We start from the raw sequence: 10,549 nt of genomic DNA on the forward strand, positions 1-10,549 counted from the left end.
GCGAGTTTTCATCCCTATCTAGACCAATCTAAATGGCCGGAATACCATGGACCCCCACTATACCCTGATTTGGAAATGAAGGTGGTGACACGTGGAAGACGAAGACAAAGCGTTTCTTGGGTGACATGGATGATTGGGGTGGTGGATTCCGTAAGGAATGGGGCAGCCAACATTTCGCAGAGCCTCATGATATCAGCCGTTGAGGTGAATGTAACAACTAGGGGCACAATAGTAGAGGTTGTAGCTCAAGGGCAAAAGAAAGAGATCAAAATGAGATGGTGATGGTGGTGTCAGCCACGGTGATAGTGGAGCTCAAGGACGTGGCCTTGGTGACGGTGGTGCTCGAGGACGTGGCCGTGGTGACGGTGGAGCTCGAGGACGTGGCCGTGGTGACGGTGGTGCTCGAGGACATGGCCGTGGTGACGGTGGAGCTCGAGGACGTGGCCGTGATGATGATGGAGCTCGAGGACGTGGCCGTGCTGATGGTGGTCCTCGAGGACGTGGCTGTGCTAATGGTGATGGTCGAGGCTTCGCTTATTGGCTTGTGGTGTGAAACTAATGATGTGTCGAACTTATGTATGTCGTGAATCTTTTGGGTGGTCGAACTTATGTATGTCGTGAACCTTTTGGGTGGTTGAACTATGTAAGTCATGAAAGTATTGTATGTGTGGAATGAATGTATGTCGTTGAACTTATGTGGTTGAACTTATGTATGTGTGGAATGAAAACTGAAACCATGTTAGTTACAAAAAACATAAAGCACATACCTGGCAAAAAACAGAGAAGTGCAGGTCACGACGCCCTAGCTTAAGGCGCCATGTTAGTAAGTATGGCGCCCAGGGCCAGGGCGTCATACATGGCGCCCAGAAAAATTGCATGGCGCCCCCAACATCAGAAGCCATTTTCAGTTTGGACTTAGCCATTTTCGCCGACCATGGTGCCCTGGGCTGGGGCGCCGTGCTGGCAACAGGCATGGCGCCCTGACCCAGGGCGTCGTGCTGGCACAGGCATGGCGCCTTGACCTAGGACGTCGTGCTGGCAACAGGCATGGCGCCCCAGCCCAGGGCGTCGTGCTGTCAACTTATGCTATACTGATGTTGTTGCTGGAGTTTTCATGATGCTTGAAGTACATCAAGTTTCACCACAAATGCATCAAGTTTCGTACGTAGTTCACCACAAATACATCAAGTTTCATACATAGTTCACCACAAATGCATCTAGTTTCATACATAGTTCACCACAAAGTTTCCTACATAGTTGAAGACAAATGCATTATTTCCTTCCTTTCCCCCTCTTACTCGGTGCAACATCCTTCCCCTTCACTAAGCGTGTTCTCCTCTACAGTGGCACCTCCTCCTCCTCTGAGGCAGCCTCAATCACCGGGTCCATACGTGCCTTCCTTGCGTATTTGCCTGGAGTATACTTTCCACGCCTTTGACTAGGCTGAGGCGCATCGGGCATCTGTGAGGTGTTAATCTCATCATGCGTCTGTTCATCCCCCTCCTCCTCCATGTCATCAACCGATTCTTCGCCTTGCTGCTGAGTGCCACTTGATGATGATCTCAACCTCGAAGCTCTAGAGACGGCGACATCGGTGAAGCGGCAACCTAGTAGAGCACCAAGACCACGTGCCCAAGACTTGCTCCGCTATGAAATTGACATATCATGAAGTAAGGAGATATGCCTCAAAAATGTGTATGAAAAACAAATTATCAAATGTCATACCTCAACAAAAGCTTTAAGCTTATTGTACGATTCTCCACCTGGAGGGTACTTGAGTGCCTCATCGGCGTCGTTCACATGCTTCGAGAGCTCGTTTTGCTATTGGACACAATAGGACAAATCATTTTGGCACAATGTAGGCAAGCATATAGATATAACGGTAACTTACCACAAAGCGGATAGTTGCCGCCGATTCATACCGTCTACCATCTCTAATAAGCCTGTTGTACTCCATATTGGCCATCCGATCAAAACCTTGATTGGGTTCATGTAATATGTCCCCTGGCTGAAATGCGGGTGCATTAAGTTGAGTACGGGCAACGGAACGAAAACACACAAGATAATTGTTGAATGCTTCTGTATCAAATGGCCGTGGGGGAGGCTTTAGAAGTCGGTTGACACAATGAAATCTCAATCTTATTGAGCTTGTGCTTGAACTCCTGGATATACATGCCATGCCCTCGATCCCATTTTTTTATACTCTTCTGCTTCATCTTGTCAAGACTGCATAGCATTTGACAATTGCATTTTTGTTAGTATCTTGAAAACAATGGAGAAAGCATTAGTCGCTGCTAAGCACTTACCTATGCAAATGTAGCGAAGTGTTCTTGTACTTCGGCGTGGTCTCTTGAAATAAGCCAAACTATGTCATAACTCGGTGTGGCTGATAAAACTCAACATCATAATAACAAATCAACGGGCAACGCATCCGCCATAAGTGTGCTTCCTGTAGACACTTTGGGTTAAGTCTGAAAGTAATAAAACCAGCTCCCCTACCAATATTGCCCTCCGTTCCGTACGGTTCCCAGGTAACCTATAAACAAAGATTAAGAAAAAACTACATTGTTAGTATGAATTTTGGAAAACCGAACAAACCGAAGAGACAAAGCAAGAGGCTACTAAGATACCTGCTCCGGGGTCATGATGTCAAGCTCGTTGCAGTAGTGCAAATACATGGTCTTTGAACTGCCAACAAAACCTTCAACCTTGTCCCACTTATACGCCCATGTAGGCATACGGTCCGGGTCATGATGGTCATCCCACCGGTCGTAACCCTTTGGTGTCGGCCGCCCCACTGGCAAGTGCTCCCAACTCCAGATCGATAATAGAAGCATCGGACCACTGATGTAGGCTTCCTTTGACTCTACGATGTTTCTTGGATTCGCGCCCCTACGGCATGCCTCGTCCAGCTACACACAAACAAGAAATATGTCATTACAAACTAGAGAAAATTTCTACATGGTGAACACAATATTATAAGAAAACCTACTTACCTGACGATACAAATAAGCCAACGCTGTTGTACCCCAACTGAGTCCATGCTCCCACCCAGCAAACAGCTTAAGCCACATAAAGGAAGCGTTCACGCCAGTGCCGTCAGAGAAAAGAGTCTGGCTGACTACATACCACAAGTATGCCCTGGTATACTACTGCACTGTTTCATCGTCCGCATCAGCCGGTCATTCCCCAAAGTGTTTAGCAATCCAATGATAACTTGCACCGGCGGACTTCCCTTGTACCCCTGGCTCCCTCCCTATGAGTCCAACCATAATCTCACGCCATCCATCAGAGTCTATGCTAAAACAAATAGGCTCTCCTTTGATGGAAAGTCCAGTGATCAGAGAAACATCCTGCAAAGTGACAGTCATCTCCCCAGCATAGAAGTGAAAAGTATGTGTCCCAGGGCGCCATCGGTCAACGAGTGTCGTGATCGCACAAGGTTTCATCTTTGGCATCGAACGAGACACGAGTGAGATGAAAGGGAGAAGCCCGGTCTTCTAGATATACTCCGTGTATCGCTCGTCATACTTCATCTTGTCATGAACCGAACCGGACCTCAGGTGAAGCTGATCAAAAACCCTTCCTTCATCTTCCATGAACCGTCCACGATGCAATTGATCATACGATGGATGGATAAGAGAAGCCATCCTGCAAATTACAAATGTATATGGTAAGCCCCGTTGTCATTTGCAAATATCCACACTAGTGCAAAAACATACATACATGTGCAAAATTTCTACACTAATTCTTCTTCCATACACCATATATGTGCATATAATTTTCTACAACATAATACACCATATATTTGCACTAATTCTTCCATACACCATATATATGTGCGTACATATCCTAACCAAATTCATAGCACTTTCATAATAATCCTATATCATACATATTGTAAGCCATACATATCCTAAATCACACTAATCCCTACATTATCACACTAAAATCCACTATACATTTCAACAAAAGGATGAACTAGGGTTTCACCCAAATCAATCAAATGGAGAGATTCCAACCAATAGAAAGAGGGGAAAGGGAGGAGAATACCTTGAGGATTCGAAGGGCAACCGGAGCCACCGATCTTCGGCTCAGATACGCAGCTCTTGAGTGGGGAGAAGGAGGGGTGATTTGAGGGGTGCCATGGAGTGGGGAAAGAACAGAGAGAGGAAAGACAGAACGAACAGAGAGGAGAGGGGCTCGGGCAGCGATGTAGTGCAGGGGTATGGCGCCCCGGGCCGGGGCGTCGTGGTACAACCAATGGCGCCCTGGGCCAAGGCGTCATGGGCCCAAGGCCAAGCCGACATGGCAGTCAGCGCCGGCGCGCACGGTGCCATTGACCGAGGCGTTATGGTATCTAGCATGGCGCACCGGGTGCAGGCGTCATGCGTGTAGGGCCATTTTGTGAAATATTTCCAAAAGAGGGCCATTTTGTGCTGAACTTTGGCCAAAGGGCCAGTTTTGTGATTTTTCACTAAAGTGGACTTGGGAAAGCAGTACCCCATTAAGGTGAAGTATACCACAGTGTGGAAAGCAAAACAGAGGGCAATGAAAGAATTATATGGTGATTGGGCAAATACTTTTAGGATGCTTTATAACTTCAAAGAAGAGGTGGAAAAGAGGTCACCTGGCAGTGTTGTGGAGATAGATACTGAGGTAACAGAGGATAGTAGAGTTCTTTTCTCCAAGTTCTTTATGGCTTTAAAGCCTTGCATAGATGGCTTCAAAGCAGGGTGTTGTCCATATTTGAGCATAGACTCATCTTTTTTGACAGGCAAATGGAATGGCCAATTGGCAGCATGCAATGCTTTATATGGACACAATTGGATGTTTCCTGTTGCTATTGGTTTGTTTCAGTGAGATAGAGGTTTCATGGACATGGTTCATGATGCAGTTGAAAAGATGCATAGGGCCAGTGTCACCTTTGGCAGTACACACAGATGCATGTAAAGGGCTAGAAAATGCAGTGAAGAATGTTTTTCCTCATTATGAGCAGAGGGAGTGCTTTGGCCATATGTGGATGAATTTTATCAAAAAATTCAGAGGGGGAGAATTTGGGAGAATGTGGCCAGCAGCAAGATCTTACACCAAACAAACACATTCATATCATCTTGATAAGATAAAAGCAGCATGCAGTGAGTTTGCTCCATGGTTGAACACCTATCATTCTCTATTGTGGTACAGGTCAGGATTTAACAGTGCCATCAAGTGTGATCATATCAACAATAACTTGGCAGAAAGTTTTAACAACAAGATAAAGCAGTTAAAGAACTTGCCTGTGCATGACATGGTTGACCAGATCAGGATCATGATCATGCGCATGTGGGAATTGAGAAGAAGGATTGGTGATTGTCTGCAAGGGGATAAGCTTCCTGAAGTGGTACAATAGGTGGTGAACAGGAGCAGGAATCTTACACATTTGTCTGTTAAAAAATCTTCATTGTGGGGTGCTGATGTTAGAGATACCAATACTGGAAGGAGGCATGTTGTTAACACTGAGTTGCATGACTGCACTTGCCTCGAGTGGCAACACACCGGGAAACCTTGTGACCATGCCATACTTTTCTTGGCCTCCCAACCCAAGATAAACATGCACCCATACTTGCATGAATACTACTCAGTCGCAAAATTCAACGCTGCATATGCAACTCCAATTCCAGCACTTACAGATCAGTCTCAATGGCCTGAAGTGGAAATTGAATTTTCCATGTGTCCTCCCCTAACAAAAAGAAAAGCTGGAAGGCCTAAAGAGAGTAGATTCAAGGCATGGTTTGAGAAAAGTGGGAGTAGTAAAAAGGGGAAGGGGAAGAAGGATGCAAAGCCAAAAAGGTCCCAAAAAGGTAACAAAAATATATGCAAATTGTGCCAGGAACTTGGGCACCGAAAAGGATCTCCAAAATGTCGTTACACTCCTGAAAGGCCAAAGTATGTTTACGTTTGTGTTTTTCTTTAATTTGGTTGTTGTATTTAATCACTAGCCAAATTACAAGCTTTGTTTTCCAGGAGGAAGCGTGGAGGTCAACCCCTTGTTGTTGAAGATTGCTGGGCAATCAAAAAGGCAAGAATATATGGCTGTAGAAAAAAGAGAAGTTATGGTGATGAACCAAAGTTGGATGATGCTGCGGTGCAAAATGAGCAAGAGTTGGATGATGTTGTGATGCAAAATGAGGCAGTCTTTGATCTTGTGATGCGTCATGACCAACATTCGGATGATGATGTGGTGCAGAATGTGGTGCAAACTGAAGCTGTTGTGGTAGATGTTCTGCAAACTGAAACTGTAACCGAAGATGTTCTACAAACTGAAACTGAAACTGAAGATGTTGTGCAAACTGAAGCTGTTGCGGCAGATCTGATGCAAACTGAGCCTATATTGCAAGTTGTATTACCAATTGAAGCTACTGGAGTTGTTATTGTGCAAACTGAGCCTCATGTAGATGTTGTGGTGCCAACTCCAGCTAGTCCAGTTATGAAAATCAAGCGTTTGAGTGAATTACGTGGCATATGATCAAAAACTGGTAAGAAGAAGAAGAAATTGAGTGCTAAGAAGAAGTGAAAACTTCATTTGTCAAACTTGTGTAATGGTGATGTGTGTTGTAGAATAACAAACTTGCCTCAATTTGTGTAAAGTGGTATTTGTGTAATGCTATTTAAATTCTGGCCGAATTTCAAATTTGACCCAAGATTCAAGTTTGACCCAAAATTCAAATTCCAATTTGTTTAGTATGTGGTATTGATGGTACAATGCTTTAATATTAGTCATATGCATGTTAAGCGATCAATCCGAGCACTTACTATTGATGTGAAAAACTTTCCTCATGAGCTCCGAAGCTAGGCTAAACACCCCATTCCTAAGCAAAAAAATTTGACATTTTATAAATGGGCCAAAAATCAAAACTTGACATCTAGTGTGCAAATATAGGGTCCATGCCAAATATAGGATCATTTGGATAAAGTATGACAAGCTTATCCCTAAACCCTAGCTTGAATCACATGCAATCTCGTTCATGATAGCTATGTTGTGTGAAGGGTTTTTCATGAAAATACCCATAGACCAAGTTTCTTACTTTTCCCAGCAACTCACTCACATAATATGATGATGGGTGAAAGTTTCATATTTTTATGATTTTTTTAATTAGTTATGCTCAACACTAGCTTGAATCATATGCAACCTCGTTCATGATAGCTATGTTTTGTGAAGGGTTTTTCATGAAAATACCCATATACCAAGTTTCTTATTTTTCCCAGCAACTCACTCACATAATATGATGATGGGTCAAAGTTTCATATTTTTATGATTTTTTTAATTAGTTATGCTCAACACTAGCTTGAATCATATGCAACCTCATTCATGATAGCTATGTTTTGTGAAGGGTTTTTAAGAAAATACCCATAGATCAAGTTTCTTATTTTTCCCAGCGACTCACTCACATAATATGATGATGGGTGAAAGTTTCATATTTTTATGATTTTTTCTGAATTAGTTATGCTCAACCCTAGCCCTCAAAACCCTCTCAAAACCCCTCATAACCCCATCTGAGACCCCGCATCCTTCCGAGCCACTAGATCTCTATTAGTGAATGGTCTGGATCAGGCGCTAGGGCCACGTCACTAATCCGCATGATGCTCTGTGACTGGCTACATTTAACAACGCTGGATAACCCCCCCCCCCCTTCTTCTCTGGATCGATGGATCACTGCGTGTTCAACGGCGTGGATCAGCATGTAGTGCCACGTCAGCGATCCACGGGCTATGCTCTGATTTGCTGTAGTGGTTTTTAGAGGATGTAGTGCCATGTAGTAGCCGTTTGCTTTTTATGCTGCGGCGAGTGGGCTAGCCGTTGGGCTCTGGTAAAAGAAGCCCACCCGTTAGACCTTTGCACCGAACGTTGCCTCCTCTAGCCAGGCCCTGCGGCGAGTGGGCTAGCCATTGGGCTCTGGTAAAAGAAGCCCACCCGTTAGACCTTTGCACCAAACATTGCCTCCTCTACCCAGGCCCTAGCTAGCAGGCTACATTGCCATGCATGCATGCACGGGCGGCACACACAGAGAAAACGGGGCAGGCGTGTCCCCTTGACCCACGATGGCACAGACGCGTGCGGGACGTCACAGCATGGCAATTGATGCACGGGATAGAAGAAAGGGCAGGCATGACCCCTTGACCCGCGACCGATGGCACAGACGCGTCGCATCCTGGCTATTGATACAACGTTTGCTGCCAGCCTTGGTTACCCATGCTCGTGTACACACTTCGATGGGGCGCCACCAAACACCGCTCGCTCATTAATTCCACCCGGTGAAACCACTCAAAGAAATCAAAAACCACGTCGCACTTGGGCTATTTAAGCCACACCTATCGTCTTCCTCTCCCTCCTCATCCATACCCCTTACCCCATCCTCTCCCATCTGCCCTCCTTCTTCCTTCTCCTCCACAAATCAAACCAGATCGAGCCACCATGCAGTTCACCGGGGCTACCTACCGTGTGCCGCCCACCTTCCTCGAGAGGCTCTACCCTGCCGGAGTCCGGGTGGAGAACACCCTATGGGTGTGGGCGATCTCGAGGTGGAGGGAGGCAAGGGGGCTGACCGAGTTCTTCCTCTCCTCCGGCTACAGCCACCTCCCGAGGGGCTCTCCGGACATGTTTTGAGGCGAAGAGGTCAGTAATAATGGCTATCCTATCGGGCTCATCGTGAGGTTCACCAACCCCTTCAATGCCTACTACCTCCCCGGCCGTGTTTTTTGGTGTGGATGCGAGTTCATTGCATTCACCATGTACAACATCTTCACCGACTTCGACAGCGCCTTCCCTGCCGATGAGCACATGCACACCCTCCCGTACCCCACCGACGATGACGAGTGAAGGAGTTAGCCATGGAGGAGAGGAGTTGTCCATGGAGGAGTTGTCCTTGGAGCAAGCAAACAAGCCGGTGGTGTTTTATCTTATCGAGGGTGTCGTTTTATTATTGTCGTGTTGGTTTGAACTATGAAATTTCTATATAAGTTGTAATGGTACTATGTATGTCGTGCTTGGGACCCGTTTATCTATCTTAGTTGTAATGTGTTATTATCTATCTCATGCAATGCTACTACTTATGCTACTATATTGTGATGTGTTCTATCTGTTTTTTTCTATCTAGTTGATATTGGTCAGTTAATATATATCGTGCTTGATGTTCTATCTAATTGATCTATGTGTTACTAATAAAAGGGGGTAGATTCCACTATGGACATGCAAGTGTATGGGTACCCAATTTTTTTGCAAAAAAAAATCATATCTTGGTGTGCTGCATGTGTGTACGCATGTATCTAGGCCCTGGCTAATAGGGTCACCCTAGCTAGTAGGTGTAGGGTGCAAATTTTTGTGCAACCATGGACATGCAACTAATACAAATAATTATTGGATTAACTGAAATGCCCAAAAGAAATATTTCTGTGCTCCTAGAAGTATTTGTTTGAATTTTACATCTGGCCGGTTTCCCTTAATTAACCTATGCATCAATGCATGTATGGTTTTTGGGTCCGGTTTCCCTTATTGACCGGACCAACTCTCTTCTTCTATATGCAAATGCGGGAGCTCCCCGCCCTCTGACGAGGTTTCGTCAATTTTTTTTTACCTCTGGACATTATTTTTAGAGCAAAACATGAACATTTTCTTGAACCTATTTCAAGCGAATTTTAACTTGATCATTTCCAAAAATGTTTTCTCAGGCTTTCACATATCCCCATCAAATTTGGGTTTCATGGACGCCTCTATGCTATAAAACTGGGTTGGTGCCCCTACGCGGGTGGGCTTTTCTCAATTTGGGCATGGTTATTTTCTCACGGCCCAACATCTATTCGGCAGCAAGATTTGTTGTTTCTGAATTTGGGGGGTGTGCACTCTGTTAACTGAAGAATAAGAACAGAGCATGAACACTGAATATTTCTGCTTCGATTCAGTTATAAGAACTTGGCATGGCGCACATATCGCATCCTATGCCCTGACAGACCTAAAAGCCCCCTCTAATGACGGATGAATCTATATCTATATACTACTATTAAACAAGAAAACACATCCACAGGCGGACGAAAACTCTGCCACGCAGAAGTGCCGCACCCACGAGTAATCCCAGCCCAAAATTAACGCTAACCACCCACCTATTGCCCCTAATCTCACCCCTCGAGCGTGGGCAGCCACCTGCGAAGGATGTCGCGCTCCAGCCCACGGCGCGGCGGCGCCCTCCCCTCCCCCGGCCGCACCGGTCTCCTCCCTAACCATGAAGTGGGCGCACGCGGTGTGGGCTCCGGCGAACGCGGCTTCGCGCGATCCAGTGGCCCGGCGGCGCCCGCATCCCTTGCCTCTCCGGTCGCAAGTCGCTTCCCTAACCATAAATTGGGCGCACGCGGGGTGAGATCCGGCGAACGCGACCGCACATGATCCAGCGGCCCGGCGGCGCCCGCATCCCTCGCATCTCCAGTCGCACGTCTCCTCCCTTCCTATAAAGTGGGTGCACGCAGGGCGGACTCTCCGTCAACCGCTTCCAGGAGCTCTGCTTCCGCAAAGGCGGCA

Source organism: Triticum aestivum, chromosome 5B, assembly GCF_018294505.1.
Source record: "Triticum aestivum cultivar Chinese Spring chromosome 5B, IWGSC CS RefSeq v2.1, whole genome shotgun sequence".
Classification (NCBI taxonomy): Eukaryota; Viridiplantae; Streptophyta; class Magnoliopsida; order Poales; family Poaceae; genus Triticum; species Triticum aestivum.